Below are 21,000 nucleotides of genomic sequence, written 5' to 3'. Positions count from 1 at the left end.
CCCTTCCCTGCCAGATGACCTCCTCGCCAGACAAGGTAAGTCAGGCCTCCAGCAGGGGAGGGGGGTGGGAGGGTGGGGTTGTTGTGAGTGTGTGTATGAATATGTGAGTGTGTGTATGTAAATGCACCTGTGTGTGTTGTGTCGTTTTCATGATTGTATAGTTGAGTGAATGCGTGTAAGAATGTTGAAGTGAATGCGTGTCTGGGGGTGGGGAGGAAGGTGATGTGTGCATGTGTGGCTGTGGGGGGTGGGGTCAGTTGTGTAGTGTTTACGTGTCTGTGGGCTGTGCATGTATGGGGGTGGGAGGTGTTTGTGTATCGGGGTGGGGGTGTTTGTGCATCGGAGGGGGTGAGGTGATAAGGGAGTGGATCGGAGGGGGTGTTAGTTTGTGTGGGGGGTGTTTGGATGCAGGGGGGCATCCAGTGAGTGTTAGGGCATGGGGGAGCCATCTACCAGTGACAGGGAAGGAATTCCCTGTCACCGGTAGGGCCTACGCCATGGTTTTCATGGTGTTGCTTCTGCCATGGAAAAAATGGTAGTAGTTCTGGCTCATAATGCCATGGATGTTACTATGTTTGCTGCCGGGCTGGAATTAGACATCTCCGGCCTGGTGGCTCATACTGCCATGGCAGTGTATAATATGGCAGTATGTACTGCCAGCCTGTTGGCGTTACTACCACCATATTAACACTGACCACCAGGGTCATAATGATGTCCTTAATCTTTATCTACCAAAACTAATTAGTAAGTCCAAGGTAGGATTTTTAAAGAAGAGGATGTCCAATGATAATACCCACCTACTATGCCATGCCATAGAAAGAGCCAGAAATGTATCCTCAGCATCCGTAGCTATAGCTTTAGACATCGAGTAGGCTTTTGATAAAGTCTCTTGGACATTCTTAAAATAGTCTCTTAGATCTTTGAATCTTAGAGATGACTACATAAAAAAGACCATGACCATGTATAATAACCACAGACCAACTATCTGCGTAAGTGGCCTGGTATCCATGCCTTTTAACCTAGAAAAAGGCACAAGACAGGGTTGCCCTCTTTCACCCTCTTTTTTTCTACTATCACTAGAACCACTGCTATTACACATTAGCAGTAATCCTCAAATATTAGGAACAGATTTCTGAGGAAAAATAATCAAATTGGCAGCCTACGCAGATGACTTCTTAATCCTTTCTGACAACCCTCACTCATCCATACAGGCACTTATAGACACAATTGAACACTATTCACGTGTCTCAGAATACAACTAAATGGAGACAAATTTGAGGTGAAATCACTTAACAGGAGATTCAGGAAAAATCAGACAGTCAAATTACATAATTAAGAATCGAGTTTGGCTCGGATTTAATTGACACTCTGAATCATAATAAGCACCTAAACCTTCAAAAAATCAAATGTTTATTATAAGGCTGGTCACCAAAATATATTACCTGGTGGGGTTGCATCGAAATGATATAAATGAAGATATCCCCGTGTTTAACTCCCTAATAAGTTTGCCCCCCCCATTATCACTCACCGACTACTTCCATCATAAACTGGATAAAATGATTAATAACTTTATTTGGCAAGGAAAAAAGCCTAAAATATCCTTACACAAATTAAGACTCCCCACCAACCTGGATGGCCTCAACCTACCTAATTTTTAAAATTACCAATCAGCTTTTCTTACCAAACAAGGTACCTATTGGCTCACACCCCAGTAAACTACACTCCATAATGGCTTGAAGTGGGCAAAGCTAATTTGGGAAACTTTGAACCGGCAACTATACTCACATCTACAGACAAGTAAATACCGTACTCTAAATATATCATTAAGAATACCAATAACACATTACTTTTAATTGATAGAAAATTGCAGTCTAAATTGAAAATCTCCAATCTTGTTTCTCTGTGCTACAACTCAAATATCAAGTATAATATCAAATATAAAGGTCAGACCTTCACAGGCAAGAATGGATAAACAAAGGTATTTACTACCCCAAACAATTAGCACACTCTTCAAGCCTTTTACCTTGGTGAACCTACAAGAAACATATCATATTGAAGACCAGGAATTCTATAACTTTCTTAAAATTAAATTAGCACTGTCTAAATCTCATTCTCTCCATGATGACCCTTCAGTCCTCCTTTTACTTTTAAAAATCTCCAGACTTGGACACCAGGTATCTAGAACTTACCATTGTTTTCAATCACAAACTACCAATCATTTTAGAAATACTCTTGAATTCTGTAGTGGCCAATCCAAATCTGTAATTACAGATCCAGAGTAAATAAAAATTTGGAGATCACTGATTTTACATAAAATGTATTGAACACCTCTACGCCTATGCGCAATGCACATAGCAGATACACCTACTTGTTGGGACTGCCAGAAGAGGACAGGAGACCTACCTCATCTAATTTTATATTGCAGACAGGTGCAACAATTCTTGACTGAAGTCTTTTTTTTATCTCCAAACTATTCCATATTAAACCAGAAAACAGTGTCTCATACTTAATCACGGGCTTCCTAGATCCTAATATCAAAACTGAATCGGCCCGCCTACTTCTTGATCTTTTGCTCACAGCAGCAATCAAATCTGTTACAACTCATTGTAAATCTACACATGAAACCGTTTTTAAGTCATGGTTAAATTGGATATTTCAAATTTGCAGTGCAGATAATACTGCTCTCTAATATTCTCTGTGGAAAGCACACTCACTTAATACATGGGGCACCTTGGATAAATTATTTGCTTCCAACAAACCACCATGAGATCTCATTCCAAATGACAACCAATTGCATTTAATCGTCAACCCTTATATAACATTCAGTAATCTGTATCTCACAACAATAACATGCCAAATCTTATTTCTTTTTCTTCTCTCTTCATATTTCTACCTCTCTTTTATGTTACCTTCTCTCTGTATTTCTCTATCAAATATAATACAGAATTACACATGTATGTATATGGAGCTTTGATTTCTTTTATTTACTTTTTACATTGTCTAAGACAGGCAATATATGTACAAAATGCTGTATCCATTTCTCTCCTTTTTGTTTTGTTAAATTATAAAAGAATAAATATCTTTTCGAACTAAAAAAACTAAATATATATATGTGGTTGCAAGGGCTCAAATTTCACATTGTGACTGTAAAATTGCTTTGTGCATCAGACCCCAGTCTGTGGAAGCACACGTTGGATGCTGTGCTGCCCTCCAGTAGTCTCATATTTGCCAGCTAAACTGACCCCATCGTAACACTTTTTCATAGAACTATTGCCGCAAAAGCCAGATTTACTTTTATTTGGTGCAGGTGGTGGCACATCACAAAGAGCCGCTAAGGGACACAGAGTAGAACAATCAGCAGTATCACTCAACATCACACACAAAATATTGCACTGTGAATTTTTTTACCCTTCACACGCCACTCTGCATTTTCACACGGGGTACACAGTGCTGCTTATATTTGTATAAATAGGGCCGAAGCCTCTAAAGGGGCATCTTTGAGTTTTTACACACAGGAAATTAAATGGCCGTAAATAGAGCAAGGGCTTTCAAAATATTTGATTTTACGGCCGTTTAGGCGTACTTCATCAAAATACTAAAATGTATTTCCTTGTAATTAATTGAGATACCAGCCAGTGAGCAAAGGCACAGTGGTTCACTTATATGTTACCGAGCTAACCCAATCAGTTTTACAGAGACAAGGAAAGCCTCCACATTAAACCCAAAGAAAATTTGATCAGTTGAGACAGAATGTTATTGCCCAGGTCTCACTGGTAACAATATTTCACTTCTAAGGTGGTGGAGTGAGAGTCTCATCCTCTTGATTCATTTGTAGTTAATATATGTTTGTCTAGCTAATGTAATCAATCACTCTTCTCCTGCTACCATAAATTCTTTCTCCTCTACTGCAATTCTTCTATTTCAATTTATTTTCGCTTTAATGCACTTTTCTTTAGATTGAAGAAAAGCAAAAGGACTCCTCAAACTCAGTAAATTTAAAGAGCTCATATCACAGTTTCTCACCAACAGTGTTGCACAGAAGGGTGAGTCAGAGAGTCACCCCTGGAGGTGAAATGCATTTAGAGCCTGTGCTAAATAAAGTATTACATCTGCTAGGGTGTTGTGGTATATGGAGGGGTAACACAGAGCATGGAGAGTCATATATTGCTGTTGAAATTTCTGTTATTTTCTTTCAATATAGAATCATTGTCAGCAAAATTTCAGACTGTCATATTTTCCCTCTGCCATTTAAATAATAGCCGAGTTTGTTGTATTTCACCTATTTCCGCCTATTTAAGTACTTATGAAATCTTTATTTTTGGCTCAGGAACATTTTCTTCAAACTCGCTATTTTTATAAACTGATGAAATGTATGATATGTTTTTTTCAACTTTTGCATCTGCCGCACAAGTTAATAGGAGAAGTGAGCATGTTTGAAATAACCGTACAGTATTGTTATTTTGGAAAGAATACAATCTGCTGAGTGCAGCTGTGATACTCATCAACATATTTTGAATGAGCCACTCTTTGAAAAACAGACATATAAAAATTCCATTGTAGTATGAGGGCTAATCTTACTTTCCTAAAGAATTCTCGTTAGAACTTTTTTCAGCATACAATATCAATTAGCATAATTCACATTATACACTACAAATTACAACAGAAATGATTATATAACTACCATTCAATGAATAAAGTATCAAATACGACACAGTGCCAGCAGCAGGCTCAAACTGTCCCCCTCTATTTCCTTAAACGTCATTACAAATTGAAAGAACCACAGACCAGATGTATTAAGTAGGTTGATGGTTGCATAAGCTCCAGTTCGGCGTTTGATAAGTTAAATGCTTTTCCCTAGTACTAATCCCATTTTAGGAGTGAGAAAGGTTTTTCTGATCCTCAGATGAGATTCTGCATTGATACTGATTCAGTATGGAGGAGGGGCGTGTTGTAGGTGTCCCTTCCAAATGCAAAATCAGTGTGTTATTGTTAGAAATGGGGTCTCTAGTTGGCAGAATAGGACCACAATCCTCGTCAGGGTATGTGTCACACAATCCAAATTATTCTGTACCTACCCTCTGGTAGCTTGGCATTGAGCTGTCAGGCTTAACATAGAAGGCAATGTTTAAAGTATTTGTGCAATAAATCATAGTGTAGCACAGTGGCCTGGCACTCAAAAAATTATACAAGTGCAGTCCCAATGCTAGTCTACGAAAGGAGCAGGTCTCACAGTAGTGGAAAACACATTTAGGGGCCTTTCACTACTAGACATATAAAACATATATGCATGTTTCCTGCCTTTTTCCTACATAGCACCCTACCCTATGGGTTACCTAGGGCCTACTTTAGGGTTGACTTAAATGTTGACTTATATGTAGAAAAAGGGGAGTTTTAGGCTTGGTAAGTACTTGTAAATTCCAAGTCGAAGTAGCAGTGAACTGCACACACAGGCCTTGCAATGGCAGGCCTGAGACATGGTTAAGAGTCTACTTATGTGGATGGCACAATCAGTGCTGCAGGCCCACTAGTACCATTTAATTTACAGGCCCTGGGCACATGTAGTGCACTTTACTAGGGACTTACAAGTAAACTAAATATGCCTATTGTGTATGAACTGTTGTTACCATTTTTAAGGAAGAGAGCATATGCACTTCAGCACTGGTTAGCAGTGGTAAAGTGCACAGAGTCCTAAAATCAGCAAAACAGTGTCAGAAAAGTGGAGGGAGGCAGGCAAAAAGTTGGGGGGGGTGATAAACCTAAGGGTGTCAGAACTAACAATATATCAATTGTTAGCAATGGGGTCTCTAGTTGGCAGAGGTTTCCACCCTTGTCCAAGTAGGGACCACAATTCTAGTCAGGGTAAGTGACAGCACAATCCAAATTATCCTGTACCCACCCTCAAGGTAGATTGGCACTGAGCAGTCAAGCTTAACTTAGAAGGCAATGTGGAAAGTATTTGTGCAATACCTAAACAGTAACCCAGTGTAAATACCACAAAAATACACCACACAGGTTTAGAAAAATAGATGATATTTATCTGAATTAAATAAGGTTGAAACAATGAAAATCCAATGTACACAAACAGAGTTATGAATTTTTAAAGATTGAATCCCACTAAAGTCCTTCGAAACACAAAAGCTCCAACCGGGGCTATCACGGCATCGTTGACAGAGTCAATAGAAGAGAATATTCTGATGCCACAGAAGCTGTTCACGGACTCCCAGGCATATACAATAACTTTTGAGAACGAAGAAACAAAAACGTTGCATGGAGTTGGGGAAATGCAGTGCAGCGTCAGTCCCTTATGGCGCCTAGGGAGATGAGGTGTTGGTTTCGCACTGTGATGTAGGTGGAGACGAGGCTTTGCTTCCGTCCAGTTGCAGGGGAGCTACTGCGGCATCGCTGGCTATGCGTCGGTCCCTTTGTGACCCGGTGAGGTTGATTGATCCAGTCGATCAAGACATGATGTGTCAACTTTGTGGCATTGACATGACCCTGCATGACATCAGCAGTGTCCCTACAATGTCGGACTTAAGTTGCAGGCCACAGTCTTTGCATGCAGCGATGTCCACGGAGTGGGAGCAGGCTGCGGCATCAGTGCTGGCATCGCTGAAGTTGTTTCTGGCGTTGCTGAAGCTATTTCTGGCATTGCTGAAGTCAATATACTAGCTGACAACTAGTGGGTGATGTCTTTGCTGTCCCTGAGGCTTCAAAACAGGAGGCAAGCTCAATCAAAGCCCTTGGAGAGCACTTTTGAGGAAGGCAGAGTCCTTCCAGCAAAGTCAGAGGCCAATAGGGCAGCAGGGCAACAGCTGGGCAGCAATCCTCAGCAAAGCAGTCCAGATGAGTCCTTTGGGCAGCCAGGAGCTCCTCTGACAGAGTTCACGTGTAGATCCAGAAGTGTCGGATTTGGTGGGGTCAGAGACCCAGTTTATACACCAAAAAATACCTTTGAAGTGGGTGAAACTTTAAAGGGGTTTTTGAAGTGCACAAGTTCCCCTTTCAGGCCCATCCTGTCTGCCAGGATCCTTTGAGTGAGGAGAGGCCACTGGCCTTTGAAATGTAAGTGTGATCCCCTCTACACTTCCTGCCCAGGAAGACCAATTCAATATGCAGATGAAAGCAGTTGTGACTGAGTATCCTGTGTTTATGGTTGTCTGGCTGGAATGCGCAAGTGGACCTATCAACCAGCACAGACCAGACGAGGATTGGAGACAGGCTGTGAGGCACAGATGGTAGTAAGTGTATAGAAATGCCCATTGTCTAAAAGTGGCATTTGTAAAATAGTAATATTAAATCCAACTTCACCAGAAAGCAGGATTTTCTATTACCAATTTGGCAATACCAAACAAGACATGGCTACTCCTTCCAGATCAAAATCTACTACTTAGGAGTATATGAGGGCAGTTCTAATGCTAGTCTATAACAGGAGCAGGCCTCACATTAGTAGAAAACGATTTTAGGAGTTTTTCACTACCAGGACATGTAAAACACATAAATACATGTCCTGCCTTTTACCTACATAGCACTGTGCCCTATGGGTTACCTAGGGCCTACCTTAGGGGTGACTTATATGTAGCCAAAGGCAAGTTTAAGGCTTTGGGAGTAGATTTAAATGCCAAGTCAAATCGGCAGTGAAGCTGCACACACAGGCCTTGCAATGGCAGGCCTAAGACATGGTTAGGGGGCTACTTATGTGGGCGGCACAACCAGTGCTGCAGACCCACTAGTAGCATTCAATTTACAGGACCTGGGCACATGTAGTGCACTTTACTAGAGACTTACAGGTAAATTAAGTATGCCAATTGGGTAGGAACCAATGTTTCCATGTTTAGGGGAGATGGCATAGGCACCTTAAGCACTGGACGGCAGTGGTAAATTTTGCAGACTCCTAAACCCAGCTAAAATAGAAAAAATGGAGGGAGGTAGACAGGCAGGTAAAAAGTTGGTGGATGACCATCCTAAGGCTGTCAGGTCTAACATCAACCAAACCCTGTCACAAAACATTGGAACTTTCCCATATCTGAAAGGAAGTAGTAACCCATTAGCAAAAGGAAAGGGATCCTGTTGGGACCTCCTGCCCTTTCTGATGTAAAAGAAAAGGTTTGTTGAGGAATAGGCAAAGATCCAAGTAACTCTTAAACAAACTCTCAAAAACACAAACACAAATTTTAACTGAGCCCCACTTCCTTTAAAGTAAACCGATGTATTTGAAAAATAAAGTTTACTTTATTGAAAATTAATGAGACTTGGTGGCCTGCTGACACTTACAGACCACTATCCATGTGATTGTGGCAACTTCCTACTGAGTTGCACTATCAAATGAGTAATAAATATGTAGGTCAGATTGAGATAATCAGATTCTGCTTTTTTTAGGAAAAAACTTAAATGTTATATAGGTCAGTTCATAAAAACATTAATTGGTTGCGAGAATAATGGTTGCAAATATACGGAACTGGCATAATCAAATCTAGATATGACTACTCCTTTGGTCATAATAGTTTACCTTGCTTCAAGAGGGAGAAGCGGGATCATCCTATGAAGTATCATTATTAATATATATTTGGATACTGCTGCGGCTCCAACCACCTGCTTTGTGATTAGGTTGCTATCAATAACCACTCCTAAGATTTTAGTTGACAGTTTGGGTGTTGGGAGTGGTCCCATTTCCAAAGGGAAATATTCTTGGTTTCAAAAATTAGATGTAAACTTTAAAATTATTATCAGCATTTTATCCATATTTAGGTTAAAAGTCTTGAGTTTTTCAGGGTCCTCTCCTTGTTTTTTTAAGTAATGGTATTACAATCAAATTTTTTGAATGATGCAGGGAGTATAGCCAGTGCTAAAAATACAGGGCCAGAATTGTCATTTTGTTGCTTCGCCCTTGCATACACTAATGGGAATCTGTCAAAATGCTACTCCACCCCAGGGGAGGCATTACAAGTAGAAATATGGTTATTTCTCCTTCATGTTCCTATTTCTATGTGGGCAGCATTCTGGTGCAGATGTAGAAGGAGGAGAAAGCCCCAAAGGATTTTTTTTCAAGGAAGGTGGTCCCTTTTGCACAAAGGCAATCCTGTGTACCATGCAGGACAAATTAAATTGAGTATATGGTCAGAGTAAGGGGGAAGTATTCCTTGACTTCCACGGTAAGCAATTACAAAAATACAATCTATGTAGCATAAATAGTGTTATATTGCTTTTGTTACTTCATTGCATTTTTATTGCAAGAAAGGTTTATACTTGTGTTGGTAGGTGCTCCTAATTAGAAAAACACAGTGAAAGTGAATACTGTGAAGGGAAGTGAAGGTGATATAAACAATATGTACAGAAGGTGGTTTAAGAACAATATGGACTTCCAGCGGCTCTGTCAATCCAGGAGGCCCTGAAGTCACATAGAATTTCTTGACAGTTTTAATCCACATTCAAAAGCATGTTGACGTTTTGACCCCAAATCTTGACGTAAATCAATGATGGGTCATTATCAGGACTGGGAATAAAGTCTGGTCGGTAGCACCTGTGGAATCCAGTGAAGGATTAAGAACTTCAGGTCAGGTGCATCTTCAGGCTCAGTAGTGCGTTATGGACTGACGAAACTTGATCTTGGAGTATTCATCCAATTGTGACAATGTTTTATATGATGTATTTAGGGAAGTTCATTCATAATCAGCCATTCCAAAATGTAGGCTGAGGCTCATGGTATTCGTGAATAATGCTTCAAAAAGTCCACTCGTATGGCCTGGATCGTCTGTATGCCGGTGCGCGTTGACTCGTGTGACCGGGGTTATTATAGTGCTCCATGCAGGACAAACAGCTGCTCCCTCTGGGCAGGAGAAATTCTAGCTCCTGCAACACGCTGGGGCTGTGGGGCCTCTGGGATTCCGCCCCATCCCCAACGTGTGGTTTGTGGATGATTTAGGTGGGCACTGGGACAACCACTTATGACCCCAGGGAATAGGGTTCTCATAGTATAAGAGGGCTGCATTTCAGCCCTGGAGGATGGGGTCCCCAGGGCCTATAAAGGCTCAGAGAGGGGGAGCTGCATGCCCGTCCACTTTTAATTGAATTTTGCCCTGGGGTATGATGTCACCAGGACATAATAAGGATCAATCAATCAATCAATCAATCATAGTATTTATAAAGCGCGCTATGTACCCGTCAGGGTTTCGAGGCGCTGAGGGGGGATGGGGGGGGGGAGCGCTGATGGTTTAGCGGTCGAAGAGCCAGGTCTTGAGGAGCCTTCTGAATGCGAGGAGGTCCTGGGTCTGGCGAAGGGATGTGGGGAGAGAGTTCCAGGTCTTGGCGGCGAGGAAGGAGAAGGATCTGCCGCCGGATGTCTTGCGCTGGATTCGGGGTACGATGGCGAGGGCGAGGTTGGCGGATCGGAGTTGACGTGTTGGGGTGTAGAAGTGGAGTCTGGTGTTGAGGTAGGAGGGTCCGGTGTTGTGAAGTGCCTTGTGAGCGTGGGTCAGGAGTTTGAAGGTGATCCTCTTGTCTACCGGGAGCCAGTGGAGTTCCTTTAGGTGAGGGGAGATGTGACTTCGGCGGGGTATGTTGAGGATCAGTCGGGCGGAGGCATTTTGGATACGTTGGAGGCGTTTGATGTCTTTGGTTGGGATGCCTGTGTAGAGTGCGTTGCCGTAGTCAAGTCTGCTGCTGACGAGGGCCTGGGTCACCGTCTTTCTGGTTTCTGTTGGAATCCACTTGAAGATTCTGCGGAGCATTCGGAGGGTGTTGAAACAGGAGGAGGAGACGGCGCTGACCTGTTTGGACATGGTGAGGGCGGAGTCCAGGATGAAGCCGAGGTTTCTTGCGTGGCTGGCAGGGGTGGGTGGGGGTCCGAGGACGGAGGGCCACCATGAGTCGTTCCAGGCCGAGGGAGTGCGTCCGAGGATGAGGACTTCCGTCTTGTCGGAGTTGAGTTTCAGGCGTCTGTTGTTCATCCAATCGGCAATGGATTTTAGTCCCTCGTGGAGGTTTGTTTTGGCGGTGAGCGGGTCTTTGGTCAGGGAGAGGACGAGCTGGGTATCGTCGGCGTAGGAGATGATGCTGAGATGATGTTGGCGGGCCAGTTGAGCGAGGGGGGCCATGTAGACGTTGAACAACGTGGGGCTGAGGGAGGATCCTTGGGGGACGCCGCAGATGAGGTTGGTGGCTTTGGAGCGGAAAGGGGAGAGTCGGACTCTCTGCGTTCTGTCGGAGAGGAAGGATGAGATCCAGTGGAGGGCTTTATCTTGGATGCCGGCTTCCTGGAGGCGGGTCAGTAGGGTGCGGTGGCAGACGGTGTCAAAAGCGGCTGATAGGTCGAGGAGGATGAGGGCTGAGGTTTCGCCGTTGTCCATTTGATGTCTGATGTCATCTGTGGCGGCGAGGAGGGCGGTCTCAGTGCTGTGGTTTCGTCTGAATCCGGATTGTGAGGGGTCCAGGATGGAATTGTCTTCGAGGAAGTGGGTGAGCTGAGTGTTGACGATCTTCTCGATGACTTTCGCTGGAAAAGGGAGGAGAGAGATCGGACGGAAGTTTTTGAGGTCGTTGGGGTCAGCCTTGGGTTTTTTGAGGAGGGGTTGGATTTCTGCGTGTTTCCAGCTGTCCGGGAAGGTGGCAGAAGTGAAGGAGAGGTTGATGATCTTGCGGAGTTCGGGGGCGATGGTGGCGTTGGCTGAGTTGAAAACATGATGGGGGCAGGGGTCCGTGGGGGAGCCTGAGTGGATGGTGTTCATGGTTGCTATGGTTTCTGCCTCGTCCACGTGGGTCCAGGCGGTGAGGCGGCAGTCGCGGGAGGAGACGTCGGGGGTGGGGTCTGGCGGTGGACCGGTGATGAAGCTGTCGTGGATGGTGGTGATTTTCTGGTGGAAGAAGGTGGAGAGGTCGTCGCAGAGTTTCTGGGAGGGCGGGATGTCGTTGGAGTTGGCTTTCGGATTGGAGAGTTCCTTCACAATGCCGAAGAGTTCTTTGCAGTCGTGGGCGTTATTGTTGATGCGTTCGGTGAAGTGGGCGCGCTTGGCGGTGCGGATCCGTTGGTGGTGTTCGCGGTTGGCGTTTTTGAGGGCGGCGAGGTTGTCGGGTGTGCGTTCTTGGATCCATTTCTTTTTGAGTTTCTGGCAGTTGCTTTTGGAGGTGGTGAGATCGTCTGTGAACCAGGCTGGTTTTCTCTTTCCTTGGGTGGTGGTGGGTTTCTTGAGAGGGGCAAGGGTGTTGGCGCAGTCGAGGATCCATTGATGGAGGTTGATGGCGGCTGTGCTCGGGTCGATTGCGTCGGTGGAAGGTTGTTGACGAGGGTGCTGGTCAGTTGTTCTTGGGTGATTTTGCCCCAGCGGCGGTGGGGAGGTAGCTGGATGCGGTGTTGCTCTGTGGTTTTCTTATAGGTGAAATGGACACAGTGATGGTCAGTCCAGTGGAGTTCGGAGGTGTGGCTGAAGGAAATGTGGTTGCTAGAGGTGAAGAGGGGGTCAAGGGTGTGTCCGGCGATGTGGGTAGGTGTGTTGACTAGCTGGCGGAGACCGAGGTTGAGGAGGTTGGAGGTCAGTGACGCGGTGTTGACGTTGGCATTTTCCAGATGGTAGTTCAGATCTCCCAGGAGGATGTAATCCGGGGAAGCGAGGGCGTGTGTGCTTGCAAGGTCGGCGATGGTGTCGTTGAAGGGGGGGTCTTGGTCCTGGAGGGCGGTAAATGAGGGTTCCTCTGAGGGTCGTGTTGGGGTCCGTGTGGATCTGGAAGTGGAGGTGTTCGGCTGTCCTGAGGGTGTCGTCCGAGTGGGTGTGGATTTTGAGGGTAGCTTTGTGAGCGATGGCTATTCCGCCGCCGATTCCGTTGGTTCGATCTCTTCTGGTGATTTTGTAGCCGTCCGGTATGGCGATGGCGATGTCCGTAGACGAGGAGTCGTTCCACCAGGTTTCGGTCAGGAAAGTCACGTCAGGAGCAGTAGTGTCGAGCAAATCCCAGAGCTCGATGGCGTGTTTTCGTGCGGAGCGGGTGTTGATGAGGATGCAGTTCAGGTGGTTAGGGTTGGATGTTTTCGTAGTTGGATTGGTCGTTCTGATGCAGGAGAAGTTGCAGGTACGGCAGGAAAAAGGTCCTTTAGTGTGCTTCGGGGATGCCCGGTAGCATTCAGTGGAGGGGCTGGGGTTGAAGGCGCGGAGTTCGTTGATCGAGTAGCGGATGCGGGGGGAGCAAGGGACAGGGGGTGTGGCGCTGGGCGCGGTCCACGCGCGGACGGGCGCAGACGGGCTTGCCTCTGGCGCGCCTCTGGCGCGCCAGCGGCGCGCCCGCAGCGCGGACGCGCAGCGCCAGCCATTAAGAAGGGAGGGGGGAGGGAGGAGCAGCTGGGAGGCGGGAGGCGGGAGGGAGCGGCAAATGGGGGCGCGAGGGGGGCGGGGCCGCAGGGAGGCAGCGGCAGGGAACGGGGAGCGCACAAGGGGCAAAACACTGAAAACGAGCAAAATACAAGCAGTTACAATAGGAAAAGCACACAATCAGAAAAACAAAATGGCACAATATACGATCGGGGAGACAGCAATCAGGGGGGCACAAAGGGGGCAGAAGCGCCGGCGGCGAGGCGCTGAAAAAAGCGAAAAAAACGAAAAACACTTACGGGACGGCGGAAAGCGGCACACGGGTCAAGTGAAGCTAGTCAGAGAACACTAGACCCCAGGGATGAGGCGCAGGAGGATGCCTGCGGGTGGAGGAGGGCCTCGAACACGCAAACAGCAGCGTGGTCAGGGGACAGAGGCAGGAGGCAGCAGGTTGGTGCTGCGGTCGTGGGGGGCGAGCTCAGGACCTGAAACAGGTCAGAGGTCGCTCACTCGCGACGCGCAGCGCCAGCCATTAAGAAGGGAGGGAGGAGCAGCTGGGAGGCGGGAGGTGGGAGGGAGCGGCAAATGGGGGCGCGAGGGGGGCGGGGCCGCAGGGAGGCAGCGGCAGGGAACGGGGAGCGCACAAGGGGCAAAACACTGAAAACAAGCAAAATACAAGCAGTTACAATAGGAAAAGCACACAATCAGAAAAACAAAATGGCACAATATACGATCGGGGAGACAGCAATCAGGGGGGCACAAAGGGGGCAGAAGCGCCGGCGGCGAGGCGCTGAAAAAAGCGAAAAAAACGAAAAACACTTACGGGACGGCGGAAAGCGGCACACGGGTCAAGTGCAGCTAGTCAGAGCCCACTAGACCCCAGGGATGAGGCGCAGGAGGATGCCTGCGGGTGGAGGAGGGCCTCGAACACGCAAACAGCAGCGTGGTCAGGGGACAGAGGCAGGAGGCAGCAGGTTGGTGCTGCGGTCGTGGGGGGCGAGCTCAGGACCTGAAACAGGTCAGAGGTCGCTCACTCGCGACGCGCAGCGCCAGCCATTAAGAAGGGAGGGGGGAGGGAGGAGCAGCTGGGAGGCGGGAGGCGGGAGGGAGCGGCAAATGGGGGCGCGAGGGGGGCGGGCCGCAGGGAGGCAGCGGCAGGGAACGGGGAGCGCACAAGGGGCAAAACACTGAAAACGAGCAAAATACAAGCAGTTACAATAGGAAAAGCACACAATCAGAAAAACAAAATGGCACAATATACGATCGGGGAGACAGCAATCAGGGGGGCACAAAGGGGGCAGAAGCGCCGGCGGCGAGGCGCTGAAAAAAGCGAAAAAAACGAAAAACACTTACAGGACGGCGGAAAGCAGCACACGGGTCAAGTGAAGCTAGTCAGAGCCCACTAGACCCCAGGGATGAGGCGCAGGAGGATGCCTGCGGGTGGAGGAGGGCCGCGAACACGCAAACAGCAGCGTGGTCAGGGGACAGAGGCAGGAGGCAGCAGGTTGGTGCTGCGGTCGTGGGGGGCGAGCTCAGGACCTGAAACAGGTCAGAGGTCGCTCACTCGCGACGCGCAGCGCCAGCCATTAAGAAGGGAGGGGGGAGGGAGGAGCAGCTGGGAGGCGGGAGGCGGGAGGGAGCGGCAAATGGGGGCGCGAGGGGGGCGGGGCCGCAGGGAGGCAGCAGCAGGGAACGGGGAGCGCACAAGGGGCAAAACACTGAAAACGAGCAAAAGTCAAAGAAAAAACGATCAGAGAGTAGAGTGTGACCCCCTCCATTTCTAAATAACATACAGCCCTGGGGGACAGGGTCCCAAGGACTATGAAGGCTTCGGAAGGGGGGGGCTGCATGGCCCCCTTCCCTTTTTAATTGAATTTTGGCCCAGGGGATGGGGTCCCTGGGGCCTAATGTGGTTCATGGAGGAGGCCAACATGCCCCCTTCGCTCAATATGTTTTGCTTGTTGGGGTCGCTGGATGGGCACTGGGGCCCCAGATGGGGTGTCCAAGGATGGGATCTCTGGGGCTACAATACCCTTGGGAGGGGGGCCATGCAGCCACCCTCTTCTGTCCCCGGATATGAGGTCCCAGGGGCCTATCAAGACTCATGGAGGGGACCAAGATGATGGTAAATGGGCAAAGAATAATGCATAAAAAACTGTTCTTGATCACAATATAATAAACTCATTCCATTCACCCATCCTTTGAATACCCTAAATCCAGAGGTATGTTGCTGTAGTTGTCATAAAGTAATCATGATACGCTGTGAGCACATAATGAATGGAGGTAGAATACACCCTTGTATTTTTGTAAACCCTTGTTTTTGCATTAGCTAAAAATTTGCAAGAACTGATTAAAATAATTAATCTAAAATTTAAGAAGTTGGTTAAGGAACCATTAAGGATAAAGTAAATTCAACAGACAACTTGTTTGTCAATTTTTGTCAGCCATCACTAACTACAGTCAGATGGCATTTTTTAAAACAATAAAGTGAATGTTACTAGATGATATGTTCATGGCTAAAACTTTACATCAATCTTACCCAGGATCATGCATAGTCAGAAGGGGAAGTAGTCTCTTACTTGATTCTTTTAAGTGTATTGCCATCTGCGATGCCTTGTCTGACGTGGGAGAGCTGCTCCAGCACTGCCACACACACACACTTGGACACATAGGGGCATATTTTCTTGCACCCCTCTACAGGTACCTAACAACACCATGGTTGCACCACACTTACAATACGGTGCACCATGGCGGTCATTAGCACAATAGCGTCAATATTTTTGACGCTCTTGTGGCGCTTTGCTGCACTAGCATCTAATATTTTTACGCTAGTGCAGCAAAGCACAGGGAGGCCCATCAGATATAATGGGTGTGTCATTTTAATGCCTAGTCTGAGCAGGCATAAAAAATGATGGAAAAAATGATGCCGTGAAATGTTGTAAATGTCACTGTTGCATACATTATGCATGACGCTGGCATAATGTGATGGAAGGGGTTGCAAAGTGGTGCAATGCAAGCATTGGGCCACTTTGTAAATATGGTGCTGCAGAAAAGCCACCTTAGTGCCACCTTAGGAAAAATAAATAACACTATAGTGGCACTAAGGTGGCGGAAGGGGCTTGCAAATGTGCCCCATTTTGTTTTCTAGTGGGTTGTGAGGAACGTAGCACAGACTGCAAAAGAAAAGTTCCAAAATGCTGCATTGCACACAGGATGAGGTAGAATGGATGCCAAAATGAGGATGTTGCTGCTGAAGCAGAGATTTCTGTATCTCAAATGATGAGTATAATCATCCTATAATCCCCACCACACCATAAACAGTGAAGACCAATGGAGACTTCACAGAAATTGACCATGAGAGTTGAAATAAGTTTACAGCGTTTATTAACAAATTAGTTTAAATCAAATCATTAGTTCAGTGGGTTTTTAAAATGTGAGTCATCTAGTCTAAAAGTTGATATTACAAAATAAGATAAAATAGTACATTGTTGGGAATAGAAACAAAATGCAGATAATGCAGCAAGTGTTTTCCATAAGAGAAATTCCTTAACCTAAATTAAAGGAGGCCGGCCAAGAATTACAATAAAATCAAGCAAATAAGATAAGGTGTCAGCTTCAGAAACCCAAATGAAGGTTTCTGATGAAAGAATAGCAATGCACAGGCATACAGCCTTAGCACTGAGGCAGTGGAAATTAGCAGAGTCTGAAAGGATATTATCAGCTTGAAGTTACCAAGCATCTCCAAGATTTGCTCTTTAAGATCTCTTTCTAGGATCTGCTTTCTAGTATAAAGAACACATGCTATTATATTTCAACAAAAAAACTAGCTGTAAATTTTCTTTGTTCTCACTCTTGCAAACCAGTCAGTCTTCACCAAACTCTGGGAGTAGGTATAAAATCCCCAGTTTGAAACATCTTTACAATGGCTCTTTAATGACCATGGGCCTGATCTAAACGGGTTACTTCATCACAATGGTGATGGATATCTGGATATCCCATCCACCGAAATCTAATTCCCATTATGTTCTAGGAGATTTAGATTTTGGCAGACGGGATATCCGTCGTGATTGTAACAGAGTAACCCATCCACCAAGTTCTAAATCAGGCCCTATGTCTTTGATTTTTTACTCTGAACAGAATCTTGTGGTTTACACAGTTCTTTCCACAAGTCACGCTTCCTGGCATCTTCTTCTCTTCCCAGTGAGAACCTTGCCATTGGTTGTCTAAGACATAACAAATACCTAGGCACTATCTAACAGAAGGTGTCTGGAAATGTACAGCATCTGCAGTGGAAAGACAGAGAAAAACATCCCATGCAAGCAAATTCATAAATATATAAACAGACCTCTTAGCCTTAACTGTTTACTTATAATGGCTATGTGTGATTACCTACTACAATAGTTGCTTTATATGTGTCCATTTTATTTAATATTTTAAATTGTACATTGTCAATAAAATTGTTTAACTTGAAAAATTAGCAAATTCACTCTATCAATTCCCCCACATTTCAACACAAATGTATCTTCAAGGAGAATCTCCTCTCTCTGCTAAATTATCCATCTTGCCCTTAGAGTTTTGCATCTCTCTCATCTCTTTGTAAAATTTTGGGCCTAATAACAACTTTGGCAGTCATGAGACCACCAAACTTGTGGTGGTGGTCGGACTGCCGCGGCTTTCGTGGTCTGACTGCCAAATTATGACTTTGGGAGTCGGACCACCAAAGGACTGCCGCCCCCACTGGGAACATGGTTCCCAACAGTATGATGGTGGCACTGAACTCAGAGCTGCCTGACTGATTACAACCCCTCTTTTTGCCAGCCTTTTAATGGCGAGAAGCCTGCTATGAAAAGGTTTGTGGAAAGAAAGTGCTGGTGGCCGCAGAGTTCACCCTGCACAGCCATGACCATGCTGTGGGCAGTGCAGGGGCCCCCCTGCACAGCACTGTCAGAATACGTACTGTCTGCTTTGCATACTGTGTGCATTCTGAAGGTGCTGGAGTGTTAGGATATTGGCCTCGTCTACCGGTCAGCCTGGCAGGAACATTGTCATACGCTCTGGGAAAATGTCACCACTATGTTGGGGGGCGTCCTCCCACTGACTTTTGTGGTCCCATGGAGGGACTGCCAAACTCATAATGAGGCTACCAATCTTTCTCTTGCCATTTCTATTGATTCCCTCCTTTGCCTCTTTTATTCTTACTTTTCTTCCTTAAGTCCCTCATATAAAGCACACAAGCACATCGTGCAAATGCCAATAATCAAAATAGGCTTTAGTATAGCACCTAAAAATACATTACCAAGTTTTCCATGCTGTTAGAAATTGGTTCTCTAGTTGGCAGCAACATGCACCCTACTCAAGTAGGGACCACAATCCTAGTCAGGACAAGTTAAAATACACAACCAAAATGAACCTGCGATCTCCCTCTGGTAGCTTGGCACAGAGCAGGCAGGCTTATCTTAGAAGGCGATTTGTAATTTATTTATGCAACAAACACACAGTAATCACAGGGGGTACACCACAAAAAGACTCCACACAGGTATAGAAAAACAAAGCTTCTTTGTCTGCATAAAATAAAATCAGAATGACAGAAATCCAATCTGTTAACTATTAGTTAATCACTTTTTAGGTTGAAGCAAACAAGACTTATGTAGGGCTCTGGGATAAAATGGTGGTGTCGGGGACTCCTCAACCTGAGTGTGCGTTGTCTCCAGAGACTGTGATAATGTCCGGGGAGTGTTCTTCTTGAAGAGCAGCTGGGGTTTTCCCCAGCGTGGTCAGAAGGGAACAGCTGGGGACTGCAGGAGAACTATTGGGAGGAGGATGGCGTGACCAGGAGGGAGATCACTGCTGTGGTCCTGGGCCTTGAAGATTGGAGCGGGCAGTAAGGTTCATGAAGCCGCTTGGGCCTTTGATGAAAGTGGATGGCCAAGTTCAGCAGAGTCATCCAAGGTTGTTTGCAGGTGGCAGAGTACAGCAAAGCCACTCGAAGTTCTTCAAGAAAGTGGGCAGCAAAGTCCAGTAAAGCCACTCGAGGTTGTTGATGAAATCGGGTGTCAAAGTACAGCAAGGACGCTCAAGGTTGTTGATGAAAGTGGGCAACAAAGTCCAGAAAAGTGGCTCAAGGTTGTTGATGAAGTGGGAGGCAAAGTCCAGCAAAGCGGCTCGGGGTTGTTAACAATAGCAGGCGGCAAAATGTAGAAAAGCTGCTCTGGATCGTTGAGGAAAGCGGGTGGCAAAGTCCAGCAAGGCTGCTCAGGGTTGTTGACGAAAGCGGGTGGCAAAGTGCAGCAAAACTGCTCGGAGTCACTCTGGGGCAGGTGGATGAATCCTGGGCTACTAGGCGGAGATCAGCAGGCAGCAGGCTGGCACAGTAGGGTAGGGCAGAGGTTTCTGGGAATAGTTAATCCTGGTAGAGTGGCAATCCAGTACTTATACTAGACAATGCCTTTGATGTGAGGGATGATTTCAAAGGGTTTCTACGAAGTGAAGAGGTCCCCGTTTCAGCTCTGCCCCGACTCAAGACGAACAGTGAGAGGTAATCAGTCCCTTTGTGAGGGCCCTGGCCTCTACCCTTTGAGGTGTAGGTAGGAGCCCTTCCCTACTTCTTACCCGGGAAGACCCATCAGTATTCAGATGAATGCGAACATAGCTGAGTATCCTATGTTGTGGCTGTCTGACGGGAATGCACAAGTATGGCTGTCACCTAGCCCAAGCCAGACTTGTATTGGAGATAGGCTGTAGGCACATACGGTAGTGATAGCAGAGAAATGCCCACTTTCCAAAAGTGGTATTTCCAAAATAGTAATAATAAATGTCCTTTTACCAGGCAAGATGATTTATTATTACCATTCCAAAAGTAATAAACAAGATGCAGCTATGCCTCTCAGATCAGGAATTACAGCTTAAAAGTATTATAAGGAATTATAATACTGTTTTCATGGCTACTTGAATGGGTGGCATAACCAGTGCTGCAAGCCCACTAGTAGCATTCAATTTATAGGCCATTGGTATATGATATACCACATTACAAGGGACTTGCATGTAAAATAAATATGCCAATTTGTAGTTACACCAATGTTACCATGTTTAAGGGGGGAAACACATGCACTTTAGCACTGGTTAGAAGTGGTAATGAGCTCAGAGCTCTAAGGCCAACAACAAGATATAGCAACAAAAGAGGAGGCAAAAGCAAAAAGTATGGGGGAAAACCACCCTAATGATGCCAGGTTTAACACATGCCAACTACCTATAGCAGAAGACCCTTTATATGAGGTTCCTAAAACATGTGTTGCTTCTACATTTTCTAATTCAGATTTTAAGTCAGAAATGTTCTTTGCAAATTTTTCATGCTCTTGTCTGGTATGTAGAACAACAAGGTTGTGCTTTAAACATCTAACAGACTTTTCCTTTCTTTGCTGACAATATGTCCAAAGCTAATCTGTCTTGCAAAACTATTGCTCTACTACTTCTGTATGTATTGCTAACAAAGCAATAAATGTACTAATGGCAAATGTATCCACTACTGAGGAGAATTTTCAGATTTTCTCTTCACTTCAGGGTTACTGTTACTGGGGGGAATAATAGCACCAAAAATTACCTTCCACTAATTGTTTTCCATTATTAGCACTATGTCTATGTCTCTGAGATGGGTTTGTCATCAAAGGTTCTATACTAGTCACATGATACATTTTTGGATAGAATACAGCTA

This window comes from Pleurodeles waltl, chromosome 5 (genome assembly GCF_031143425.1).
Source record: "Pleurodeles waltl isolate 20211129_DDA chromosome 5, aPleWal1.hap1.20221129, whole genome shotgun sequence".
In the NCBI taxonomy this organism is placed as follows: domain Eukaryota; kingdom Metazoa; phylum Chordata; class Amphibia; order Caudata; family Salamandridae; genus Pleurodeles; species Pleurodeles waltl.
Note: the sequence above shows the minus strand (reverse complement) of the source record.